General features: G+C 39.1%; 1 protein-coding gene across 1 annotated transcript in view; it reads left to right on the forward strand.

Moving 5' to 3' along the window:
- GBE1 (1,4-alpha-glucan branching enzyme 1) overlaps nucleotides 1-26,161 on the forward strand; it is a 289,971-nt gene that overhangs the window by 209,425 nt on the left and 54,385 nt on the right. The gene's annotated exons all lie outside the window — the stretch shown is intronic.

A 26,161-nucleotide genomic window follows, 5' to 3' on the forward strand; every position in this document is an offset into this window, starting at 1 on the left:
GCTCGGGGGGTGGGGGTGGGGTTGCAAAGTGGAAGTTCCGCCTAGGGCGCGAAACTTCCTTGCACCGGCCCTGTATATATAATATAATGCACTCGCACGCGCGCTCGCGCACACACACACACACACACACACACACAATTTTAATAATGCAGATGATGTGAATCACAAATACCTATCTACATCCATTTGAAACCTCATGATGGATATAACTGACATAATCTACGGTGGATACAATATATTGTTTCCTTCATGAAGGAATAAGGACATCTAGACAGACTTATGTGCGGTTCTGAGGAGGAACCGGAGATTGTGGTATATGTAGGTAGCAATGACAGGGGAAGGTAGGAGAGAAGTCCTAGGGGCCTAATTTAAGTTGGTAGGTATGAGATTGAAGTACAGGACCTCTATAGCAGCATTCTCTGCAATGTTTGCAGTTTCACAGACAGAGCCAATTAGAACTGCAGGGTCTCAATGAGTGGATGAGACAATGATATTCGAAAGAGGGCTTTAGATTTATTAGGAACTGGAGAACATTTTGCGAAAGGAGGATCCTGTACAGGAAGGATGGGCTCCACCTTAGAACAAGGGTGTTGTTTATGTAAAACTAAAAATGTTGTAGAGGAGTTTTTAAACTAAGGGCTGGGGGAAAGCTGACCGGTCCAAAGAAGCATGCAGTTCAGATAGAGATCTCTCTTAGGGCAGGATTTATGTAAAGGAATACTCTATATCCTAGCAAAGAGGAGAGAATAGAAGTTGATAAAGTACAGGTAGGAGCTGAAGAGAAAGTCACATGAAAAGAGTCTTATGCAATTACATTCCATGAAGGCATACAGCTAAATATTTTCAAAATTTTATAATGGCTTATATGCAAATACAGGAAGTTTAAATACTAAGATGGGGGAATTTAAGTGCCTGGTATTAAATGAGGATATTGATCTACTAAGCATCACAGAAACTTGGTGGAATGATAATCAATGGGACATAGTAATATCAGGGTACAAACATGACAAAATAGGTCACGCTGGTGAGGGAATGGCAGAGTACGTGATAAAAAAGCAAAAAGTCAAATATAGTAAAAATATAGCAAAAAGTCAAATATAGTAAAAATATAGTAAAAATCTTAAATGACTCAAACTGTACCTAGAATCTCTATGGGTAGAAATTCCATGCTTGAATAATAAGAATATAGCTGTAGGAATATACTGCTGACCACCTGACCAGGATGGTGATGGTGACTGTGTAATACTCAGGGAGATTAGAAAGGCTAAATAAACAGAAAACCCAATAATAATGAGGCATTTCAGCTTTCCCCATATTGACTAGGTACATGTCACCTGATGATGGGATGCAAAGATAAAAATTCTAGACACCATTAATGACTGCTTCTTGGAGCAGCTAGTCCTGGAACCCACAAGGAAAGAGGCAATTCTTGATTTAGTCTTAAGTGGAGCACAAGTTCTGATCCAAGAGTTGAATATAGCTGAACCACTCAGGAATAGCAACCGTAGTGTAATTAAATTTAAACATCCTTGTAGAGTGGACATACTATATAAACCCACCCACAACAGTAGCACTTATTTTTAAAAGGGGAAGCTACACTAAAACAAGCAGGCTTGTTAAACAGAAATTAACAGGAACAGTCACAAGAGTGAAATGCCTCCAAACTGTATGTAAACTTTTTAAGAACACCATAATAGAAGTTCACACTAAATATATACTCCAAATTAAAAAGAACAAAAACAGCAAGAGAACCCCACTCTACCCCCTCCACTCCCATCAAAAAAATGCCACCCTGGCTAAAAGTGATGATTAGAGGCAAGTGTAAAAGTATAATTAGGCAGGCCAAAAAAGAATTTGAAGAGCAACTAGTAAAAGAGACAAAAATAAACAGCAACAATGTTTTTAGGTACATCAGAACCAGGAGGCCTGCCAAACCATCAGTGAGGCCATGATGATCAAAGTGCCAAAGGAGCACTCAAGGAAGGCAAGGCCGTTATGGAGAAGCTAAATGGATTCTTTACATCAGTCTTGACTGGAGAGGATGTGAGGGAGATTGCCTCATCACAGCTATTTTTTTTTTTTTTTTTAGGTGACAGATCTGAGTAATCGTACCAGACTGAGGTGTCAGTAGAGGGTTTGGAACACAATCATAAATTAAACAGTAATGTGTCACCAGAACCAGATAGACTCATTGACTTTAAGGTCAGAATGGAGCATCATGATCATCTAGTCTGACCTCCTGCACATTGCAAGCCACAGAACTTCACTGACTCACTCCTGTAATAGACCCATAACCTCTAGCTGAGTTACTGAAGTCCTCAAATAATGATTTAAAGACTTCAAGTAACAGAATCTAAAATCTCCCAGGGTCTTGGCCAGTCTGATCCAGTGAAAAGTTCCTTCCCAACCCCAAATATAGTGATCAGTTAGATCCTGAGCATGCAGCCAAGACCCACCAGCCAGGCACCTAGGAAAGAATTCTCTGTAGTAACTCAGAAACTTCCTCATCTAGTGTCCTATCATTGACTGTTGAAGATATTTGCTGTTAACAGTTGCAGATCAGTTAGGTGCCACTTTACGCAGGGCCGGCTCCAGGCACCAGCGCAGCAAGCTGGTGCTTGGGGAGGCCCTTGGCAGGGGGTGGCACATCCGGCTCTTCAGCGGCAATTCAGCGGTGGGTCCCTCTCAGACGGAAGGACCTGCCGCCAAATTGCCGCTGATCCCAATCGCGGCTTTTTTTTTTTTTTTTTTCCCCTCCACTTGGGGCGGCAAAAATCCTTAAATTTGTTAAGCTTAATATTAAAGCCAGTTAGACTTTTTGCTCTGCTGTACACTGCTCTCCTTGGAAGGCTGTTACAGAACTTCACTCCTTTGATAGTTAGAAACCTTCGCCTATCACTAAAATCAGCCTCTGTACCATGTAACTGGAGGCTAACTAATGTAATGCTAATTTATTTATTTATCTGTTTATTTATTTTTAAATGCTCCAGAGGCAATCCTGGCAATTGCAGGCTGGTAAACCCTAACTTCAGTACCAGACAAACTGGTTGAAGCTATTATAAAGAACAATGATCAGACACCTAAATGAACATGGTGTTTGGGGAAGAGTCAACATCACTTTTGTAAAGGGAAATCATGGCTCACCAATTTATTAGAATTTGTAGAGGGGTCAACAAACATATGAACAAGTAGAACAGGAGTACTTGTGGCACCTTAGAGACTAACAAATTTATTAGAGCATAAGCTTTATGCTCTAATAAATTTGTTAGTCTCTAAGGTGCCACAAGTACTCCTGTTCTTCTTTTTGCGGATACAGACTAACACGGCTGCTACTCTGAAATATGAACAAGTGTGATCCAATCAATATAGTGTACTTGCCCTTCCAGAAAGCCTTTGACAAGGTCCCATGCCAAAAGTTCTTAAGCAAAGTATGCAATTGTGGGATAGGAAGGACAGTCCTCTCATAAATCATTAACTGTTTAAAAGATAGGAAACAAAAGGTAGGAATAAATGTTCAGTTTTCACAATGGAAAATGGTAAATAGCAGGATCTCCCAGGGATCTGTCCTAGGATCAGTGTTCCTCAACTTATTCATGAATGATCTGGAAAAGAGGATAAACAGTGAGGTGGCAAATTTGCAGACAATGCAAAATTTTACTCAATAGGTAAGTCCAAGCTGACTGTGTAGAGTTACAAAGGGAATCTCTCAAAACTGGGTGATGGGGCCACAAAATGGCAGATGATATCCAGTGTTAACTGCACGTAATGCACATTGCAAAATATAACCCCAACTATACATACCAAATGTTGTGATAATATTAGCTGTTACCACTCAAGAAAGAGATCCTAGAGTCACTATGTATAGTTCTCTGAAAACATCTGCTCAATGTGCAATAGCAGTCAAAAAAGCTAACTATGTTAGGAACCATTAAGAAAGGTAGAGATAAGAACACAGAAAATATCATAATGCTACTTCATAAATCCATGCTATGCCCACATCTTGAATACTGTATGGAATTGTGGTCACCCCATTTCTAAAAAGATGTATTAGAATTGGAAGAGGTACAGAAAGGGTCCAAAAAATAAAGATTATGGGTATGTAACAGCGTTCATATAAGAAGAGATTAAAAAGACTGGGACTGTTCTGCTTAAAAAAGAGACTAGGGGGGATATGACCGAGGTCTGTAAAATCATGAATGGTGTGGAGAAAGTGAATAGGCAAGTATTACCCTTTCACATAACACAAGAACCAGGTGTCACCCAATTAAATGAATAGACAGCAGGTTTGAAAAAACATAAGGAAGTACTTCTTCACACAATGCACAGTCAACTCGTGGCATTCGTTGTGCCAGGGGATGTTTTGAAGGCCAAAAATATGACTGGGTTCAATAGAGAATTGGACAAGTTCAGGAAGGATAGGTCCCTCAGTGGCTATTAGCCAAGATGGTGAGGGACACAACTCCATGCCCCGGGTGTCCATAAACCTCTGACTGCCAGAGGCTAGGACTGAATGATCGGACTGATCACTTAATGATTTCCTTGTTCTGTCCATTCCCTCTGAAACCTCTGACATTCACTGCTGCAGAAGACAAGATACTCGACTAGATGGACCAATGGTTTGACCCAGTCTGGCCATTCTTATGTTCTTATGCTCTTATGAGGTTTATACACTATATTAAATATATCACAGATAATGTGAAATAATTTTTGCATGTTTAATAAGCTTTTTATTCAGCTTGAACAACATTGTTTTCAATAAAGTGCAGGAATGTTTTTTCTGACAGTGCAGAAAAATGAAGGTAATAAATATTTATGTGAAGTATAGGCAGGAATCAAAATAGAAATAAAGTATGTCAGCTCGTCTTTTCACAATACTAAGTAAACTAACTAAGGAGGGAGGTGTTTAGAAAATGTTGCTACTAAATTAGAGATGTCACTGCCACGTATTGGCATAGTAAGGTTAGAAAAACTGCAGGAACTCGACATTGCATGTTAAATTTGGAATGTCAGTGCAGGGTGATTGAGAGCTTAATACTGTGTATGCTTGTTGTGTGAATGAAATTTTTCAGTAAATGTAATATTTGATAAAATGTACTGTATGTAAAGAGAGAGAAGTTTGCAATAGATAATGGAAGGGAACACACAAGTCCAGAGTGCCTTCTATCTACTACACTTAAAATAATTTTGTCATGCTATCTTATTCAAGCAAATAAAATAAGCTGAAGTAACTGTGTTTTTAGATTTTATTTTGTTTTATTTTTGTTTAAATTTATAAAAATGCCATGAGTGTCAGGGAAAGCAGCCTCCTAGAACGAGTACTGGGGAGGAGAATGAGCAGTGGGAGTCTTCTAGTATGATGGGGGGAAGAAGTTGAAGTTCTCTCCTTGTATTTCTTGCAATCTCTCCAACAATACGGAAATGCTTACATAAATCAATATCTGAAGCAGGACTCTTAAAATTTCTACTTTGGTCCTCATAGCCACAGCGATTTAACTCCTGAAACAAAGGTTGTGGAGTCAGCAATTTAAGGCTCAGCTAAGTGTCAAGGGCATCAAAACTGCCTGCGTGTTCACTAGGATAGGTTTCAGAGTAGCAGCCGTGTTAGTCTGTATCCGCAAAAAGAACTTCTCCGGATGCAAGTGGGCTGTAGTCCATGAAAGCTTATGCTCTAATAAATTTGTTAGTCTCTAAGGTGCCACAAGTACTCCTGTTCTTTTCACTAGGATATTCATTTCAGAATATAAAAACCCTTTCACAATCTCCTGTCACTAGCCGATCAGTGCACCTAGGGTATGTTTTTTTCATGGGGCGAAGCTGTGTCTGGCTTTGCTCCAAGCTCCCTTCAGGACTATCTTAATTTCTGTTTAAAGGTCTAAACAAAGAACTACAGCACCCATCCGACCCATGTTTTGGACTTCAGAGCACTCTGTATGACAGTCCAATGCCACAGTTGTTGAGAGAAACAGAGGTTACTATGGGATGTATCTGAAGGCTGCGACCTAAAGATATTGCTAGTCTTTCACTAAGTCCAATTTAGCAGCTTTCTCCAAGAGGTTTTTTATATGACTTCTCAGATTGAATACCTCTCCATCCATATCATAGATATCAATAAGCAGCCAGTGTTTCTCTACATTGGTAGCTAAATTACCAATATCTATTTTTGCCTTGTTTTTCATGTTTCTGGATATCCAATTATCATTTGCAGGCACTCTCTTTTCCCTCCCTCTTCCCTACTTCTTAAATCCCAATTCATGTGCATTGACACATGAAAACTTGAATGAGAATAGGGACAATTGTGTAAGGTCTGTAAATTGGTCTCTTCATAATACAAACCCTCAGGAACATTCTTCCCTTTTGTATCCCGTTTTTCAGCTCTGTCTACAGCTTTGCAAGTAATCACTGGGGCTTTAGGCACCCATCTGGCTCTTCTAAAGGCTTGGCTTAGAAAGGAAAAATAGTTGCATATGCTTATTCTGGCTGAATGTGAGCATGACAATCCAAGAACACTCTGTAGTGGGGTATGTACTGTCTCTGAAAGACCAATTTACAGTTAAGAGGGAGGGATTCCACAATACTTGTTTAGTATGGGGAATGTCTATTTAGTATCTTTTCTCTGAAGTAGAAGCCAGTGAGCCATAATCTCACTTTAATTGAAGCTTGTTCATCACCACTCCCATACCAGGTTGAGATTTTAACAGGCTCCTAAGATACATTAGTGCTGTTTAGCTACTGTGAGAAGACAAATGAATCTGGCCTACTGTATTAGGGACTTTACAGAATACCGCCATTCTTCTTGTAACATTCTGCTCTTAGGCAGCATGTCAGTAGTTTAGCAATTCACACTCTCTTCATCTGCTTCCTTCTTTTCCATACAACCCTTCAATACCATGAAGATGTTGACAGAAATGGCAGCTTGTTTTTCAAAAATTGCCTTTTGAAAGATAGTGTCCTGTAGGTCTTTGTGGTAGGTGATTTTATTCAGTGGCGCAAGTATTTTTACTGTTAGCTTTATATATATATAAAGCTATCTCCATGGGTGTGCACTTTTGCATATAATTATAATATAATTGAAAAACATTATGCATACAATTGTAATATAATTCAAAACAGCCTAAATGGGCAATTGGAAAAAATAAATAAGCCTGGCTTTCTTTGTGTACAGCTGCTTATAAATGTCAGATTAGCTCTCACCTAGTTGTTATTCCTGAGAAAGATTTAAATCAGTGAAATAATCCTATATTCTCACTCAGGGTTTTGTTTTTTTCCCCCCCAGATTTCCCCTTTTAGATGTTTGATTCCTTTGTATTTGAGAAGTTACTGTGTTTTCAAGAGTCTGATATTGCTGAATTTCCTAGCTTACAAAATGTGGTTTAGTTCTTTAGGATGCTCAAGTAATAAACATCTGGTCCATGCTATTTAATTTTTTCTACTGCGGTAGCACTTAGGAGCTCCAAATAGAGATTTGTGCCCTGTTATGATAAACACTATACAAATAAGTAACACAGACAATTCCTGCCTCGGAATTCACAACGTTGGATTTAATACACAATATGTCAATAATCAAATCAATGGGAGATGGGTGGGAGGACAAGATAACATTAGAGACAGGTATGATCATATCAGTTAGTCACAGGTGATTGCCAGCCTAATCAATATTACTGCTGGTCAGCATTCATGTTACCAAAAATTCTCATTTAGTCATCGTGGGTAGTCTTTGTTCATAGACCTGTTTTCTCTTAGATTAATTTAATTTTTAAATAAGAGAAACGTATTATCTTTGGTTAAAAATATAAGTTTGGTAGATGGTATAGTTTGAATAAAACTTCACAAACAGTTGTTTGTAAAACTTTAAATGAATTATTCTTATTTTACACTTAAGAAATCTTTAAGATAAGCAGTCCAGCACTTCAGCTCATGAGAGCTGAATAGTCTTAATGTATGTTTAGTTTAAAAAAAAAAAAAAAAAAAGTACAGTACATGGTATATTTTTCAGTGTAGCAATTTTATGTGGGGGAGGTGAAGCTTTAGCAATTGGAGTTCTAATTAAGTATTGCTTTCTCAAGTTGTTTGTCAGTGTTAGCTGGTATGGATTCGTTCAAATAAATGGATTTGCGTCTCAGCCCATTTAAAATAAATGGGGAAGCAGTTTTATTGTTCAACAGGTTGTCAGTGAGAAATGCCATGACTACCCTTCGCTGTTCCTTCTTGGGGTCTCACCATTTGCACCATCAACGGGTGTCAGACCTTGGGCCTTTACCTGTCCTGGGTGGAATTCCACAATTTGCCCACGCTTAGACCAGAACCTGCATTACAGCCCTCTGCTTGCCAGTTGTGTTATTTAGTAGGCCCAATAGGCTTGGCACTTGGGAGAGTTTTCCTGTAGGATCCTGTAACTATGACCATTAACAATGATACAAACAGTTTTTTCAAGACAAAGCATGCTTTATTTTGCCAAAAGGTATGCAGCACTTTGAGAGGTGAATTTAAAATAACAGAGACCTACTCACATTTCCTCATATAAGCCCAACCTACTTATCTGTAGTTCAGGTGGGTCTACTTATTCCCTATCTGAGTGGGAGGCAATGCTCATGGCCTGCTCCCTCTGTTACTGTGTCTTCCCAGCCTGTCTGTTGTTTTTTTTTCTTTTTCCACTTGCACGCCCAGCTCATTGACAAAAACCCTCCTTTTCCTAGCATCTGAGGTTTTCGGTCTCTTTTGAGCTCAAGCTTAGTCTGGGGAAGAGGAAAACATCCGAACTTGGATGAAACCAATTAAATAGCTTCTCCCCACAACTGATGGCTCAGCTATTGTTATCTTAAACCCTGTGAAGCTGGGTATCTGACAGACTGCCTTATCTGTGTCATTGTTTCATTTCCTGCCAAAAAGCCAACCCCCAGTTCCAGTCTGACTTAACCTTTTCACTTCAAATAAGTAATTCAATACAAAATCAAACAGGGAAACTGTCAGACATATAAGAATAATGCAGATATCTCCCAATTTGTTACAAGAGGCAAAAGAGATAATGGCATTGTAGTGGTAAATATTTGTTAGTGTCCAATCACTCCATGTAGGAATGGGGCCTGTTGTGTTTGTATCTGTACAAGCCTAGGAAAGAGGTGATGGCTCTTCTGAAGGGTTCATAGTCTAAAGATGCAAATAGATGAAGGATCAGGGGATAGGGAAACAGCATGCAAGTAAATAAATATGGTGAAGAACAGGTACAGCTTTGTTACCTATGTAGTAGGTGTTTTTTTTTTTTTAATTGCAGTGGGAGGGGCGGGAGTAAGGGACTAGGGAAAGGAAAGAAGAGGAACAGTGAAAGTTGTGTAGCATTGCTGTCTTTGATTAAAATTTATGATAAAAATAAAAGTTCGAAGAGCCCATTAAGAATTAACCAAAGGAAACTATATTGCTGCTGTGATGTCCATACAGCTATTAAATTCAGGAAGTTTAAATAGTGTACTATGTAAAGTGAATGCCAGAAGATGAAAAATACATAGACACATGGAAAGCAAAAATGAGGTAATCTGAAGTGCAATCCAATAAAATCTTTAACCTCTGTGAATGCTTGCTTAACATTGTAAGAGGCAATATGGCACTCCTTGGCTTCTCACTCTGTCCGGAGAGGGAACAACCCACAGAACAACAAAACAAATCCTTCCCTCCCTGCCCCCCCACCACCCCCGATTTGAAAGTATCTTCTTTCCTCATCGGTCCTTCTTGGTCCTGGTAATGATGGGTCAGCACTCAAACAGGTTACTAAGGAAGTTTGTGGAATCCCTGACATTGAAGGTTTTTAAGAACAGGTGAAACAAGAACCTTTCAGTGTTGGCAGCATCATAGAGTATCGGTCACATTATGTTTGGACAGGATAGGCTAACACTTTTGCTAAGCTTGCTGGCTTTGGCCTAACTTTGCTTGCCATGTACGTTGCCTTGCTGACTTGACTTTGTGTAAACTTGCTCAATGATGCTTTCAGCTGCTGTGTAGGACAGAGTTAATATTTTGACCACAGAATGTATCTAAATTGGAAGATATTACATAGATAAGAGGAAGTTATCATTACCATGGATATACAGAATGTACTGCCAAAGATGATTAGGGGAAAACCAAAAAGTCCCTACTCTGAGTAAGGAGCGTATGGCCTGGTCAGCCTGCAAGATCAATGTGTGATCAAGGGAAATAAACCAATTAGAAAAGCAAGCGAACTTTTGCTGTCTATGCTATTTTCATGTTGTATACATTGAAGTTTACAGTCCTGGCCAGACCAAATTACTCAGGAGAAAAAGTTCCACTTTGATTATGCTTCTGCCAATTACAGAGACCCCAGCTCTTTCAGAAGGAGGGGAGAAGTGAACTAAATTTCCCCCCTTGATCCCAAACAACTTAACTTAAACAAAACTAGAGCAACCAGTACAACCGAAAATGGGAAAAAGCCCTTCATACAGTCTTCTACGAAAGGTAATGCGGAGCCAAAGAGAACCCTCCTATGTTAATTTGGGAGGCACAGAATGGAGAGGGGGAATATGAAGGTTTGGTGAAAGAGTGAAAGTAAAACCCATCTGGCTCATGCTTTTCTTTGTTCTTATTTTGTGTGGATTTTATTTTAGTGACCAAGGCAGGTTGGTGCTTGTTTGTGTGCGGCTCTTTATGATGGCTGCCAGCTTCTTAGAAAGTAATAAGAAGAGCAGGAGTACTTGTGGCACCTTAGAGACTAACAAATTTATTAGAGCATAAGCTTTCGTGGACTACAGCCCACTTCTTCGGATGCATATAGAATGGAACATATATTGAGGATATATATATACACACATACAGAGAGCATAAACAGGTGGGAGTTGTCTTACCAACTCTGAGAGGCCAATTAATTAAGAGAAAAAAAACTATTGAAGTGATAATCAAGCTAGCCCAGTACAGACAGTTAAGAAGTGTGAGAATACTTACAAGGGGAGATAGATTCAATGTTTGTAATGGCTCAGCCATTCCCAGTCCTTATTCAAACCGGAGTTGATTGTGTCTAGTTTGCATATCAATTCTAGCTCAGCAGTCTCTCCTTGGAGTCTGTTTTTGAAGTTTTTCTGTTGTAATATAGCCACCCGCAGGTCTGTCACTGAATGACCAGACAGGTTAAAGTGTTTCACACTAACACGGCTGCTACTCTGAAACCTGTCAGAAAGTAATGTTAATAATGGTGATTGAAGAACCCAAACTCAACCCCCTCCTCCCCAACTGGGAAAATTTTCACTTTTAAATTGGCTAGAGTAGCCAGATCAGTTAATTCACAGATGTGTGCGCATACACAAATTTCATAAAGCACACTTACTATACAAATAATGTTTCCTTTCCTTTTCTCTTTCTATATTCTTCTTACTCTTCTATATTCATCTTGATTAGATCTGGGTGAAATTTTTCAACCAAAACTTTTTTCACCAACATGCATATTTTGAGTTACAGCAAAACATTTTGCAAATGTATGTCAGTTTTGCCAAATCGTCCCTCCAGGTCATGGTGGAATCTAAATGTTTCAGTTTGACATTTTCTAAACAAAATGCTTCAATTAGAAATGTCTTCATTAAAAATTACTTTTACTGGAGAAAAAAAAAAACCTTTAAAATGTTTTAAATATAAACAAAATGTTTAGTGTTGGATCAAACAAAATATTCTGTTTGACCCAAAATGGTTTATTTTTTAGGATTGCGAGCAAATTGAGGGGAGGGGGGACATTATTCACCCAACCATACTCTGTGTTTTGTTTCCCTTCTATAATTTTGCAACTTTTCAAGACACTGTTTTCTACAGAATGCTTTGTTTCTTCAAGACATTCTTTTTTTGGTTTGATCTGGCCATTCTTTGTCTCTGCTTTATCATCTGTTCTCTCTCTTCTTTTCCCCTTATGTCCTCCATCTGTACCCTTCATTTCTGTCTGATGTGCTATGGTGGGCTTGACATTGGGACCAGAATGCAGTGTTACTCCTCCTCTTCCCTCCCCTCACCCCCCCCCCCCCATGGGATGCTGAGTGTTTTGAAGCGTGTTCAGGTCTATTAGATATAGCCTCTTAAATGTGTAAGGGTTGATAGCCCTGGATAATGATAATTAAAAGGGCTGATCTTGACGGCCACTTTCTGCTGAAAAATCCTAGTTTGTTTAATCTCTGGATGCTTGGGCCTAATGGAGGCCTCACATGTACTATGATACCTCCTTCCCAACTAAATACACACTTAGTATATTAGGCTTGCAAGTAGCTGTATAATATAGCAGTGGTTACATAAAGAATTAAGGCATAGGTGGTCTAGAAGAGTGAAGGGATTAAAATAACAGAAGGTACTGTTGTGGACAGTTTTCCCCCTATCTTGGGCACATGTGCCAGTGAGCTATTAGAAAAAGTCAGTTTCAGACAAAATGAAAGCTAACATGTATTTTTATTCCCTATTGGATAATTTGTCAAGCATTGCTTTATTCCTTAGTGGCCTGTCCAGAAGACTGTAGGGTGTTTTTTTGTTTTCTTTTGTTTTTTTTAAGGCTATGTCTTCAGTTCTGTTATAGTGGCACAGCTACAGTGCTCCAGCTATGCTTTTTTTATATGGAGATATACCTATCTCAGAGAGCTGGAAGGGACCTTGAGAGGTCAGAGTCCAGTCCCATGCCTTCACTGCAGGACCAAGTACTGTCCCTGACAGATTTTTGCCCGAGATCCCTAAATGGTCCCCACAAGGATTGAACTCACAACCCGACATCACTTGCCCCATAACCTCAGCCATGCTGAACACGCTATCTGCAGCCTCAGAAACAACTCTGACATCATAATCAAAAAGGCTGACAAAGGAGGTGCTGTCGTCGTCATGAATAAATTGGAATATGACCAAGAGGCTGCTAGACAGCTCGCTAACACCACATTCTACAGGCCATTATCCTCTGATCCCACTGAGGATTATCTGAAGAAACTACACCATCTGCTAAAAAAAAACTCTCTGACAAAGCACAGAAACAAATCTGTACAGACACATGCCTAGAACCCCAACCAGGGGTATTCTGTCTGCTACCCAAGATCCATAAATCTGGAAATCCTGGATGCCCCATCATCTCAGGCATTGGCACCCTAACATCAGGATTGTCTGGTATACTCCCAGCTATCTTCGAGACACCACTGACTTCCTGAGAAAACTACAATCCATCGGTGATCTTCCAGAAAACACCATCCTGGCCACTATAGATGTAGAAGCCCTCTACACCAATATTCCACACAAAGATGGACTACAAGCTGTCAGGAACAGTATCCCCGATAATGTCACAGCTAACCTGGTGGCTGAACTTTGTGACTTTATCCTCACCCACAACTATTTCACATTTCGGGACAATATATACCTTCAAGTCAGCGGCACTGCTATGGGTACCCGCATGGCCCCACAGTATGCCAACATTTTTATGGCTGACTTAGAACAATGCTTCCTTAGCTCTCGTCCACTAACGCCCCTACTCTACTTGCGCTACATTCATGATATCTTCATTATCTGGACCCATGGAAAAGAAGCCCTTGAGGAATTTCACCATGATTTCAATAATTTCCATCCCACCATCAACCTCAGCCTAGGTCAATCCACACAAACGGTCCATTTCCTGGACACTACTGTGCTAATAAGTGATGGTCACATAAAAGGTTTGCCACCCTATACCGGAAACCTACTGACCGCTATACTTACTACATGCCTCCAGCTTCCATCCAGGACACACCACACGATCCATTGTCTACAGCCAAGCTCTAAGATATAACCGCATTTGCTCCAATCCCTCAGAAAGAGACAAGCACTTACAAGATCTCTATCAAGCATTCTTAAAACTACAATACCCACCTGCTGAAGTGAAAAAACAGATTGACAGAGCCAGACGAGTACCCAGAACTCACCTCCTACAAGACAGGCCCAACAAAGAAAATAATAGAACACCACTAGCTGTCACCTTCAGCCCCCAGCTAAAACCTCTCCAGCGCATCATCAAAGATCTACAACCTATCCTGAAAGATGATCCCTCACTCTCACAGATCGTGGGAGACAGACCTGTCCTCGCTTACGGACAACCCCCCAACCTAAAGCAAATATTCACCAGCAACCACACATCACTGAACAAAAACACTGACCCAGGAACCTATTCTTGCAACAAAGCCCGATGCCAACTCTGTCCACATATCTATTCAAGTGACATCATCATAGGACCTAATCACATCAGCCATACCGTCAGGGGCTAGTTCACCTGCACATCTACCAATGTGATATATGCCATCATGTGCCAGCAATGCCCCTCTGCCATGTACATTGGCCAAACCGGACAGTCTCTATGCAAAAGAATTAACGGACACAAATCTGACATCAGGAATCATAATACTCAAAAACCAGTGGGAGAACACTTTTAACCTGTCTGGCCATTCAATGACAGACCTGCGGGTGGCTATTTTACAACAGAAAAGCTTCAAAAACAGACTCCAATGAGAGACTGCTGAGCTGGAATTGATATGCAAACTAGATGCAATCAATTTAGGATTGAATAAGGACTGGGAATGGCTGAGCCATTACAAACATTGAATCTATGTCCCCTTGTACGTATTCTCACACTTCTTATCAAACTCTCTGTACTGGGCTATCTTGATTATCACTTCAAAAGTTTTTTTTTCCTCTTACTTAATTGGCCTCTCAAAGTTGGAAAGACAACTCCCACCTGTTCATGCTCTCTGTATGTGTGTATATCTATCTCCTCAATATATGTTCCATTCTATATGCATCCAAAGAAGTGGGCTGTAGTCCACGAAAGCCTATGCTCTAATAAATTTGTTAGTCTCTAAGGTGCCACAAGTACTCCTGTTCTTTTTGCGGATACAGACTAACACGGCTGCTTCTCTGAAATTTGCCATGTTGATGACTGTAACTTTTTATGGCAGTTAATTTCCACAAAACAGGCTTCATCAACTAGTAATCCAGGCTCATGCTTCAGGGAAAAATCTTTTCACTTTAAATTACCTTAAATAATAATAATAATAATTTTAGTAACTTCAGCTACAGTTTATCTGATCCTTGCAAGACAAATTCATTCTGCTGGTTTAAGTTTTTATTTGTATTTATATTTGTAGGTAGTATAGATTTATTTAATATTTCTGTATTGATACATAGGAACTTTAGATAGATATTTAAATTCATGGCTCTGTCCCAAGGAGCTTACAGTACAGAAAAGAAGTAGGGCATATATAGTCAGGGTTTGGGGTTGCTAAACTGACATTCTATCTATTATGTCAGTTTCCTTATTATTATATTTGCTAATAATACTTTGGCATTATATGGAACACTTGAAGGGACTGTGAGGTAGGAAGGAAAACAGTGTCTTAGAGGAAAGTGAAGTAGCATGATTTATGGGGTTAGGGCTGATATTCCAAGCATGGAGAATTGTGCGGTAAAGGTATAGAGGTGTTTGTGCCAGAAGAAAATAGGGACGTTTCGCAGATAATGGAATTGGCAGAGTCCAGGGCTAAAACAGCAGAAAAGTCAGTAACGCTAGATAGGTACCAAGTTAGGTAAGCCAATATTCTGCCAACAGAAATTTAGCTTTTGCTGTTCCAGCCAAAACAGTATTTTTTTTTTTTATTATTATTTTGGTCAACAAGAACATCAAATCCAAAGTTTGTATCGTCCACAAGTAGTTTATATCACATGAATAGCAAAGAATTGCACATATAGACCATGAAAATGTCTTGACTGAAAAATAATTGACATGTCAGACTTTAACTATTTTTAGGGATTCTTTAGGTTTTTTGTTTGCGTGGTCATTTTGCATTTCAATATAGAGGTGATTTTTAGAAGAAAAACTTCTGAGCTTTGCAGCTTTGTACTTTTCTCGGACAATTCTAGTACAAACTTTTTCTTAGGCTTAAGCTGGCTTCTTTATGAAAATCGAAGTTCACTTTTGCCTTTGAACCAAAGACCCTTTTTGTTTTAAAGGCAGCACAACTTTTTAAAATATTGAAAGCTTCCTTCTACCAAAGGCAGCAAAATACATTTTCACTTGAATTCTAAAGAAACTATAAAAGGCTTCCTAAATTGTTGTTGTTGAACTGGAAAAACATCATATAAAAACCATATGTAAATTGGGTTTAGGATTTTACACTTAATCTGCAAAGCTGACAGTTACTATTTGAAAAGAAATGGAATCCTGAGCGCCAACCAAATTAACACCAATAAGGTAAACTCTAAGAAAAAGATTTTACTGAAGCTAAAAATTGTACCTGCTAACAACATGACATTGTTTGCCTGCTATAACATCAATACCTTCTTTAAAACAAAAAATGGGCATACCAAATACTTTGTCTTTAGAAACAAGAATTGAAAACTGCATACTGCATTTAAATACCTGAAATTTAACTTTGATACTGTTTTCTTATTTTTATTCTTTTCATTTTAATTCCCATGTATCAACTTAATTTTGTATTCTTTTTTCATTAATTTACTGTTTCACAAGTGAAACTACATTTAATCTATCCTCTTTTTTGTCAATACATAAGTAAAAAAAACTATAACACAAAAACCTTTCAAATCCAGTTTGTTAAAGGGTTTGTTTGATTAGGGGGTATTTTTGGCTGGTACAGAAAGATGGATGCTTTACTTTTTTCTCCTTCTCTATTTTACCATGCTCTTTGTTGGTGGTGGTGAGATGCAACTGACAAATGAGAACTTATATTCCAAGTTCTAAGTTGAGGCTACCTCAATTCAAGATGTTCAAGTTGAATGCTGCCATTTCTGGTCCTCCCAGCATATTGTCCGGTTGAGCAAAGAGAAGGGTGAACCACAATTTGAAAATGGATGGAAACCAGACAGAAGGGATAGTACTCAATGGTGATTCCCAACATGATTTTTCTCTGTTTCTTGGCAACTTCTTGGTCTCATATCTTGACTGTCCAGGATTATCCAATTACTTGTTTTCCAAATGGCTTGTTTCTACTGAAAAACATGCTTCTTCATGTGTGAGAATTTTCTTAGGACAGATGTTCATGCTCTCGCCTTGCTCTGGCTTATTGTGTGCCATTTTGTAGAAATTATTCTAACCAGAAGTTAGTTTTCCTCTCAAAATATTTAGAGATATTGTTTTTTTAGACAGGTTGTAATTTTTTTTTTCCTGAAGTGTTGTGTTTCAGAATGTAAAGTCTGATGGCTATTAGTCTCTTTTCCTGACTGTGCCTCTCCAGTATTGACTAGACTCTCAGAGCTCTTAAGAGGAAAATTTAGCTTATTCTCACTTGAAACTCTCCAAAGGGAATATACACAGATCATCTTTTAACTCAAACACATGTGGAGCCCGTCTTAAATAATATGGTAAATAAATAAGAGAAGCCCCCCCCCCCCGCAAAAAACTCTCTTCCTGTGTCTTATCAGGATCCCAGTTTTCTATGTAGACATTGTAGCAAAAGGAGGCAGATGAGAGACTGCCTTGTAATGCAAACTATTGCACAAATCATATAAATCCAGATTCTGTGCCTCTTAAAGTATTACACCATAGTATCTGCGCACCCTCCGCTTCCACATACTGGCATATGTCTGGTATTCAGTGTCTTGTCTGCCCCAACCATCAGAAGATATCAGCACCCCTAAGTGATGCTTGTTTTTTCTACTTATTTATGTAGCTATTATACAAAAAAAAACTGAAAATCAGTGGATGACATATAAAATTGGCACCGAGTTTGGCTGATGACACTGTAAGTAGCTCTTAGTCTCTTCATGAAAAGGAATGTTATTGGGAGACAAATGGCCACAATCTTTTCTCTAGTCTTTCCGCCTGATTACTTGAAAGATGGAGAATGGACTAATGTCACTTAGCTGTAGTACATCTTGTGAATCTTCAGAAATCTTTAAAGCTATTTCTTCTGAGTATTTTCTCATGGAAGATAGGAAGGAGAGAAAGATAAAAGGCTTCGCATAATGCAAAAAGTATATCTGCTAGTACTGTGGCTTTTTTAGAGGAAAAAATATGATAACATTCAATTAGTCCATATGTAAAATAGTTAAGATACAATATTTCAGCATCTTCATTCAATGGGAAAATTCACCTTTAATTTCTCCCATCTTCTAACTTTATTAAAAAGCGTTGCCCCTTTTATCTTTTCCAATTGGCTTCCTGGTTTTAAATTCCCTCTCACTAAAACACTGTAACCTTCTCCTTCTCCCCAAACACACAATGAGGAAGGCTTCACAGCAGAATTGTTCTCTAATCTTACTCTTTAGCGAGTATTTTATAAATGATGTTTTTATTTGCAGTGAAGATGCCGACAGCACCAATTTTGTGCTCTGTGAAGCCTCCTTCTTATTAGGAGGTATGTTTCATTGTAGTTTCCAAAAGCTGTTGCCTGCCTATTGATGGGCTATCTCTAAACGTGTTAAATTACCTTTTTCTCTTTTGTCATTTTTTTCTCTCCTGTCCATTTTTTTCATTTGCGTAGACACTGATTAAATGTACACATGAATCAAGGCTATCTTTAAATTACATTTGTAAATCTATTGTATCTGTTTATCTACATACTTATAATAGCCCCCATCATGGTATCATTCTCACTAATTGCATATCATATCTTTCTTATACAAGATGGTAACACTGGAAAAGATGGTGACTTTCTGGTTGCATTTTTCCAATCTTGAAACATTGGAAATTTCTCAAGAAGTACCTTTGTAAACTATAAAACCACCTAGTCCGTCTCTGATCCTACAGTTCAGTAACTAAGACTCTGGCTTCAGGGTTTTACTTTTTAAAATATATGTGTCTCTGCTAGTGCTCATAATAGGTTCAGGATAATTAATTAACTGTAGAATTGTGGTGTTCTTGAGTAGTTTTATCTGCTAGGAGGTAAGCACGTACTGAGCCAGATTCTCACTACAGGCCTCTTTACACTGCTCTGATTTTTCTTTTTAATTTAGAATCAGTTTTCTTGGGATATAAACCTAATGTAAAAAAGGCAATTAAACTCAAATGAATACTTTGTGAAGTCATAGAATCCATTTGCATAGGATCCACACTAATCCATTACAAGCCTGCTGTATCCATTGAGAGCTAAAGCACTGCTTCAAAGGTCAGAATCCCTACAGAGGCACTACTTCCTAACTGCAGGTGAAACACCGATTGAGATGCATAATCTAGGTTTCAGCCTGTTCTCATTGAGCCATCTCACATCAGTGTTCACTATCTGTACAGATAGAAACACCATATCTTTCAGCTGCTGCTAGGCATAGGCAGCTTTGAAAGTTGCATACACATTGTCTTCTGTTACGCCACCTCTAGCCATCTATTCGCAAAGCAAACTGCTGCCAGGGGACATTGTTCCATAAGTACAGAACATTCCATTAATGATGGCAAAGGTGTTATGGTAAAAGGTACTAATGGTTTCCACACTGAAGGTCGTTGATGAATAACATGCACAAAGGATCAAAATCTTCATAGAAGGCGTTAGAGATGTCTTGCTGTAACCACACCCAGAAAGAATTCTCTGATAATGGTAGTCCCCCAAAGAAATACCTGATTGCTGACCTCACAAAAGATATTCCAGGCTTCAACCTACCACAGAAACAGTGGTCAGCCCTGAACCATTTCAGAACACATTGCACCTCTGGAAGGATGAGAAATAACAAAATGTGACTGTGGGCAGAAGTCATGAACTGTGGACTGTGCTGTAAACCAGTGCTGACTTCATTCGTTTGCCAGTGGCATCTCAGATTTACACCAAGCTGCTTCCAGAGCTGTCCATTGGCTCATTTATGTGGGGTTGATCATTTGAATGGTGCTAATCACCTCTCTTGCCAGAAGACAGTGACCCAGAAAATTGTTAAGGGTATAATCTGAGCTTTAGACCTTTCTAAGTTTCTTTTGTGTTAAGGAAAAGCTGCACAAATGGAACATTAATGGCTATGCCACCTTTCCAAACCATGCAGTCTGCGGGCAAGTCTACACTATAGCGCTATATCTGCACAGCTGCACCAATGCAGCTGTGCCTCTGTAGTTTGTCTGGTGAAGACGCACTATGCCAGGAGTGGGCAAACTACGGCCCGCGGGCCACATCCGGCCCAGCCCTTGAGCTCCTAGCCCAGGAGGCTCACCCTCGGCCCCTCCCCCACTGTTCCCCCTCACCTGCAGCCTCAGATTGCTCGCTCCGCCGCCAGTGCAATGCTCTGGGTGGCAAGGCTGTGAACTCCTGGGGCAGTGCAGCTGCAGAGCCTGACCTGACCCGGTCTCTGTGCTGCATGGTGGCGGCAGCAGTGTGGCCCGGCTCCAGCACTGTCAGCCACCAGTGCTCCAGGCAGCATGGTAAGGGGACAGGGAGCGGGGGGTGGGGGGAGGTTGGATACAGGGCAGGGGAGTTCGTGGGGGTGTGTGGTCAGGGGGCGGAGGTGTGGATGGTGGTCGGGGGGAAAATGGGGGGGGTTGGATGGGGCAGCAGGGGGCCGTCAGGGGCAGGGGTTCTGGGGGCAGCCAGGGGACGGAGAAGGGGTGGTTGGATGGGGCAGGGGTCCTGGGGGGGGGCATCAGGAATGAGAGGCGGGGTTGGATGGGGCGGTGGAGGTCCGGGGGCATTCAGGGGACAGGGAGCAGGAGGGTGTGGATGGGACTGTGCCAAACAGGAAACTGACATGCCAGGCATCAGATTCCTCTGCCATATAACAAAGGGGCAACAATTTCATAAACAGCTACATTATTATATATATACATATATATCTCAAATATAATGTAAAATCATGTTTATGGTAGATGCAATAAATGTCATGATCTTGCAACAACTTATATTGGACAAGTACTAGCATCTTTTAAACGTTTACAAAACATGCCCCATTTACAAATATTGCCTGTGGGTATTACTTAGTGATCACCATAGCAGACATTGAGACATAGCAGACAATGAGAGAGAGAGTGAGAATATAGTCTTGGGGGAAAATATATATATATATATATATATATATGCATGCTTGTTTTTATTTATATTAAATTAATTTTTGTATTCATAATTACTGCCCATAAACAGCACATGTAAACTGCATTTGTATGCCAAGAGGGCATTAAACCCAGCTACTCTAGAAATGAGTTTTGAACAGAGGTGGTCCAATAATAAAATTTTCATTCCTTGGGAAATTCTGATACTTTTTGCAATTTGGAATAAAAACAAATTTCAGTGAAAAGCCTGCTGACAATTTCTTTCCTGTGCTCTCTGTATCATTCTAGAAGTAACAACTTTTGTGGGCACAAACTAACCATCTACCCATGGGGCCTTTTAAACTCTAATATATTGACGTATCAAACATTTTTACCACCTGCTCATATTGCTCCTATTGAAATAAATTAATTGACAAGGGCATATTGAAGGTTACAATATAGATGCTAAACAGTAGGAGTGCTGAATTCTGGCAGTTTATTCATTGGCTCACTGAAGAAAGTCTGTTTCTTCAAATGAACTATTTTACATGAAACCGAATGCACAAATGATGGCAGTGTTCTTGTTTGAAAGGCTTTACCTGTTCTGAAATATTGTTAATGTGTAGTGCTGGGCCATTACATATAATATATTATAGATAAATTATTTTTAAAGCCACTAAGTATTCAGCATACAGCATTTTGGAATCAAGTTACATTGTATTATGTTACACTTCTTTTGGTAAATTGCTATATTACTTACAAAATGCAAATGAACACTTCAGAAGTATAATGAATAACTTGCTGGTCTGTACTTTTTAAAAAGTACATTATACAAAGATTTGACTGTGTTTGAAAATACTTTGGCATGATATACAATAGTTGCTAGAGTGGGAGATGGTTTGGCTATCTAATTTTTTTGTACAATGTATCAAGGAAGAGGCTTGAGAGTGTATTTATTAACTTTTTAGTAACACTTGCACATCTCACTGGAGTGAAGTAATTGGCCATGCTACGATTCCATGTGTGACAGAGTGAGGAATTTCTGGGTTAATTTAACTCAGTTTTGTACTGTAACTTTCATGTTGGATTCAGACACCCATCTTGTCTTATGTGCTGAGTTAATTTCTAATCTTGTCCAAGATAAGGTTATTATGTTGTATTCCAGTCAGCTACCCTTCCCAGGAAAGCTGCCTGACACCTGCTAGAAGGACTGTCCCTGAGAAGCCAACAAGAGAACGTCTACACATAAAGCAAGATCCCATTGCGGTGAATCTCAGAGGTCTACAAACTGGCTTTCTGGGCTCACGCTGCAGTGCTCAGGCTCTAAAGACTTGGGAGGGATGTGGGCTTCAGAGCCCAAGCTCCATCCTGAGCCTGAATGTCTATACGGCTATCTCTAGTGCTGTAACACAAGCCTGTAGATGGGGGCTCTAAGACTTGCTGCCACAGGATCCTGCTTGCTGTGTAGACATGCCCCAAGACAACAGTGTGTGTTGTGAGCCTCTCTCATGGCCATCCACGTGGAACAGTAGAAGCCTGACTGGGGAAGGGGGCTGAAGTTTGTCAGACTGGGCACAAAGCTATATGGGGAGACTATTTAAAAGGGCAAGTGTGCTCTGAGATGTGGGGGCTGTCCATCACCCCATGCAAGAAGAGCAAGCTGGAGAGAGAGCAGTGAGGAGGGATTCTGCCTAGCCTGAAATACTGATAAGACCTCAGACTCACAGAAAAGGTGAGACCAGATTTTGGTGTGTGTGTGTTGGGGGCAGGGGGCAGGAGATTCAGGATTTTGGTTAATTTGCAAAGATCCGTTATTCTAGTGCTTTATAAGAATAAAGTGGTTATGAAATTCCATTGCTAAGCTTGCTTTCCTTTCCTGTCACATTGTCTCTGAAGGGATTAAACTAGAAGCCAGGCTCTATGGGGGGAGCATGTGTCAGCAACTCAGGAGCTCAGGAGGTCTAAGTCTCTGGTTCTAGGATCTGAGGCTTCTGAATTTCCCTAGGGATACAAAACTAGGAACTGTGACCAGATCCAGTAATTGGGTAACTCACAACAGATAGGTGTTGGTCCAGAGAGGCCTGACCAGATTGTGAAACCAGGCATGGCTTGGTAACAGTCTACCTGCTTGTTATTTTCTAATTAGACTCAAATCTAAAATATATATACTAGAGTAGTGTTTTGTTTTGTTTGTTGCTTTTGTCTGTAGGCTGATGTGGTGATGGCTGGGAGTGATTTTTTACTAGGGCTGTTGATTAATCACAGTTAACTCACACGATTAACTAAAAAAATTAATCTTGATTAAAAAAATTAATTGTGATTAATCGCAGCTTTAATTGCACTGTTTAATAAATTTCAATTGGTAGTCTATTGTTTAACATTTTGGATGTTTTTCTACATTTTCACATGTATCTTGTATTCTGTGTTGTAATTGAAATTAAAGTGTATATTTTGATTATAAATACTTGCACTGTAAAAATGATAACCAGAAGAAATCGTATTTTTCAATTCACCTCATACAAGTATTGTAGTGCAATCTCTTTGTCCTGAAAGTGTAACTTACAAATGTAGATTTTCTTTTGTTACATAACTGCACTCAAAAACAAAACAATGTAAAACTTCAGGGGCTACCAGTCCACTCAGTCCTACCTCTTGTTCAGCCAATCACTAAGACAAACAAGTTTGTTTACATTTACAGGAGATAATGCTGCCCTCTTCTTATTTACAATGTCACTATAAAATGAGAATAGGCATTTTCATGGCACTTTTGTAGCCAGTATTGCAAGGTATTTACGTGCCAGGTATGTTAAACAGTCGTATGGCCCTTCATGCTTCAGCCACCATTCCAGAAGATATGCTTCCATGCTATGACACTCATTAAAAAAACAATATGTTAATTAAATTTGAGACTAAACACCTTCGGGAAGGATTGTATGTTTTATGCTATGTTTTACCCACATTCTGCCATATATTTCATATTATAGCAGTTTCGGATGATTACCCAGCACATGTTGTTCATTTTAAGAACACTTTCACTGCAGATTTGACAAAACGCAAAGAAGGTACCAATGTGAGATTTCTAAAGATAGCTACAGCACTCGACCCAAGATTTAAGAATCTGAAGTGCCTTCCAAAATCTGAGAGGGACGAGGTGTGGAGCATGCTTTCAGAAGTCTTAAAAGAGCAACACTCGGATGCGGAAACTACAGAACCCGAACCACCAAAAAAGAAAATCAACCTTTCGCTGGAAATCAACCTTTCAGATCATGAAAATGAACATGCGTCAGTCCACACTGCTTTGGATGGTTTTCAAGAAGAACCCATCATCAACATGGACGCATGTCCCCTGGAATGAGGATTGAAGCATGCGCATCTGGTACGTAAATATCTTGCGACACCAGCTACAACAGTGCCATGAGAACACCTGTTCTCACTTTCAGGTGACATTGTAAACAAGAAGCGGGCAGTTTTATCTCCTGCAAATATAAACAAATTTATTTGTTTGAGCGATTGGCTGAAGAAGAAGTAGGACTGAGTGGACTTGCAAGCTCTAAAATTTTACATTGTTTTATATTTGAATGCAGTATTTTTGTACATGATTTTATATTTGTAAGTTCATGATAAAGCGATTGCATTACAGTACTTGTATTAGATGAATTGAAAAATACTATTTCTTTTCTTTTTACAGTGCAAACACTTGTAATCAAAAATAAATATGAAGTGAGCACTGTACACTTTGTATTCTTATTGTAATTGAAATCAGTATATTTGAAAATGTAGAAAACATCCAAAATATTTAAATATATTGTATTCTATTATTGTTTAACAGTGCGATTAATCGCGATTAATTTTTTTAATCGCTTGACAGCCCTATTTTTTACATACAAAGGCATTGTTATAATTTGGCTTTTTTTTTTTTTTTAAATCCTTTAGTGCATTGTGGTGAAAGCTAGTGTATGCTGCTTTGGTTTGGAAAAAGCCAGAAGCTGTGTGTTTGTTGGTTAGGAGGTTTTGAAGCAGTGACTTCATTGATACTAAGTATTTCAACCCTGAGGCTTAGACCACTAAACTATTCCCCACCTGATTTTTACCTGACATAGATTCTACTCTTGGATTATGAAAAATGTACAGACACTGCTCTTCCTCCTTAGAGAGGATTTCTCTTTATTTCATCTGATAAGCTTAAATGTGGTCCTAGCACATCTGGGGCACTAGTGTATTATAAATAATATTGTTTTGGTACTATATTCTATAAGAAACTAACAAAGGTCACCATTAGAAAGAATAATGGATCTAGTTAAGGGAAAGCACATTCTCTCCTACACTATAATTAAGTAAATCTCCTTATCCCTTATAAATATCCCTGCTATTCTAAATGTTTTTTAAATCTATAAAACATTTTTTCATTAATAAGATCATGTAAAAAGTCAACAAATGGCTATATTATTGCCTTTTTTAATAATAAAAAGGTACATGATAAGATGGTACCTGTGAACTTCAAACCAACTACTCTTCATGTCTGTAAGAAAGAAAAACAATTATAAAATGCAGAGTATTAGAAGACATCATAATCGTTCTAGATCTAGTTTATTATAATGAAGGTGAGACTTTCTCTTGCACGTGCAACATTACCCTAGACTAAATGCCCAGCCTGATCAGAGGTGCCTAGATCTAGTCGCATTCCAGTTTACCTGGGACACAGGAAGTGTCAGGTTGCCTTGCATATAACGAAGTATTAGCAATGAGATAGGAAGCCAACATGCTGACAGTTTGGTAGAAAGTAAAATGGAAAGGAATGACTGCGGTGGTTTTTTTGTTCGGTTGGTTTTTTTTCCCCAAAAAAAGTTATACAATAACTTGACAGATGTTTAAAAATATATTTTGGTAAATTTAACTGTTGCATGAGGAGAATGTCATGTAGGTTTCGTTATAGTATTTGTTTTGTTTGGCTGAAATGCTTGGGTTATTTTTGGTTGAAATTGGTTTTACACAATTTTTGTACCAGTGGAACTATTTCAATAAGGAATATGGTTTGGGGGTTTTCTTTTGTCTTTGGATTTTTGTTTGTTTGTTTTTACTGATTTAACTGTAACAATATAACCCCTGGTATGAATGCAGTTATATCACTGCACCAGTATTGTTCATTCCTGTACCTTTTATAGGGATAAACTGGACTGGTGTACTCCTTTTTATATCAATACAACTGCGTACACACTAGGGGCCTGGTACTGCTTTAACTAT

This window comes from Malaclemys terrapin, chromosome 1 (genome assembly GCF_027887155.1).
Source record: "Malaclemys terrapin pileata isolate rMalTer1 chromosome 1, rMalTer1.hap1, whole genome shotgun sequence".
NCBI classification, from domain to species: Eukaryota; Metazoa; Chordata; order Testudines; family Emydidae; genus Malaclemys; species Malaclemys terrapin.